This window comes from Tachysurus fulvidraco, chromosome 16, assembly GCF_022655615.1.
Source record: "Tachysurus fulvidraco isolate hzauxx_2018 chromosome 16, HZAU_PFXX_2.0, whole genome shotgun sequence".
Classification (NCBI taxonomy): domain Eukaryota; kingdom Metazoa; phylum Chordata; class Actinopteri; order Siluriformes; family Bagridae; genus Tachysurus; species Tachysurus fulvidraco.
This window is the reverse complement of record NC_062533.1, coordinates 14,245,866-14,248,259: the sequence shown is the minus strand read 5'-3', so window position 1 is coordinate 14,248,259 and position 2,394 is coordinate 14,245,866.

Below are 2,394 nucleotides of genomic sequence, written 5' to 3'. Positions count from 1 at the left end.
AATTTCACTTTGAAAAAAAAAGAAAAGAAAAAAAGGAACAGAATAAGCTGGGGCTGATTTCTTCCTGTCCCAAACTGTAGATTAATGTATCCTACCTATCAGTGACCTTCAAGTCAAGTGATTAGACTTTTTGAAATGCAGCCTGGGAAACAAAATTTGTGTGCAGTTTGTGAATAATTTCTTTAAGCTTGCCTCACTGGTATAGCCATAAAATGGCATGTAATCAATGAAAGCACTGATTTTTCAAAACGGAAGAAAAACCGGAGGTAAATTGACTAAGCAGATTGTCCAATCAAAGTTCAAATTACACAAAGGAACAAATGATAAAAGGATAAGTTTTGTGTGGTTTGAATAAAAGAGCTGGCTAATAGTAAGTGCAGCATTTCTGTTTACCATGCTCGCTATTTAGAAGAGACATGGCATGATTTATGTACCTATGCATAATAGTTTTATGTCCACGACGAGTCCCCGTGCTAGAAGGCTCATTCATAGAGTTGCATAATAGTAATATTTTTTACTCCGTTACCAACAGTCACTGCTAGGGTGGTAGGTTAACCCAGTTCACTTAACCCTAATAATCAGCGGATATATAGGACGTAAGACGATGCACCTTTCTACCCTTTTTGAACCCTCCCGTCCTCCACAGCAACATCCGCCGTTATATCGTGATGCTGAAAACCGAATGAGATGATGCCAACTTTTTGTCATTGCCTTGTTGCCTCAAATCAAGAGTCCTCCCTCCCAGTAGGGACCAAGAGAAGCCAAGAGCAGCATGCCGAAACGTGTCCCTCGCTGCTTCTTTCACTGTCTGCATAATAACCATCTACGCAGGGATTCTCTCTAAGAAAGAGAGCTCCTGGTAAGTAGAGCAGCCAAGCTTCTCCGGAGACAGACAGAGACTCCAGCAGGAGAGGAGAAATCAAAAGTTAAATTATAAAAAGAAACAAAAAGAGCAGAGTCTTGCTGGTTTAATGATAATTTCAGGAACTGTTCAAAAGGATGCTCGCACAATCACATAACAAGGGGCCGAGGAGGAAAAGCAGAATTATTTAATTACCTCCTACGAGTAATGCATTGTACTTTTTTGTGTCCTACTTTTAAATAAAGGTCTTTTTTCAAGTTAGAATCATTTATTTATTTCTTTATTTTCAGCTTTTTGGTTTGGTCAGACATTGTTTGGAAGTAAATGTAGGAAAAATGATAATGTAGGAATGCTAATTATTTAGGGAATAGCAGAATAGTTGATTATTTGAGTTTAAGCACACAAGGGTCAGTTATAGCAGTGGCAATGTATCCTGAGCCAAAAGTGGCCTAACTTTATGCAGCCACATTTAAGGTTTTTGTGGTATTTGGAATCAGAGCCAAAAACGGCTCATATGCAACCAAGCATATCTAATGCCTGTGCTGCATTTCAGTGTTGGGCCAAAAATGGCCCAAGTGTAAGTTCTGCTCCATATCATGCCTGAAATATGGTCTCATCAAGACTGAGTTGTGGCTGTGTTCTGGCAGCCAGATCCGGTTGAGTTCAGAGCCGTCATTCCGAGGCGGTATGTGGGCCAGATGAAAATGGGAAGCATGGGCCAGCGCTGGGCCATCATTCATCTAGTGGGCCATCACACAAGTGACTGTCAGGATGATTTCAAAATGGTTTTACAAAGCTGTTAATCAGGCAAGAAGAATGCATGCTGAACTCTAGGGGTTGGAGTTCAGAAGCCTAAAACATTACTCACTGATCAAACTGAATACATCAGTTTATATTAACATTCCATCCATCCATCCATCCATCCATCCATCCATCCATCCATCCATCCATCCATCTATCCATCCTTTTTCTGTACCCATTATTCTACACAGGGAGCTTGGAGACAATCGTAGGGGAGTCGGGACACAAGGTACTGGACACACTAGACAGGGTGCCGACTCTGGGCACAATCAAAAACACACTCATTCACACACTATTAATCGCCCAGAAGCAACCCTTTCCAGAGGAAATCCCCAAAGCACCGGAAGAACATGCAAACTCTAAGCATTGGGGGTGAGGGGCAAAAATGCCCACGATTAAGTGACAAGTGACTTGACATATGGCTAAGTACGGTGACCCATAGTCAGGGTTTGTTCTCTGCATTTAACCCATCCAAAGTGCACACACAGCAGTGAACACACACACACACCGTGAACACACACACACACCGTGAACACGGAGCAGTGGGCAGCCATTTATACTGCGGGGAGCAGTTGGGGGCGTTCGGTGCCGCTCAAGGGCACCTCAGTCGTGGCCAGCCCGAGACTCGAACCCACAACCTTAGGGTTAGGACTGAGCAACCTTGTTCCATTGATTCTTTACCATTTCATTCATTTGTTCATATTCATAATGGTCAGGGTTGCAGTAGACAT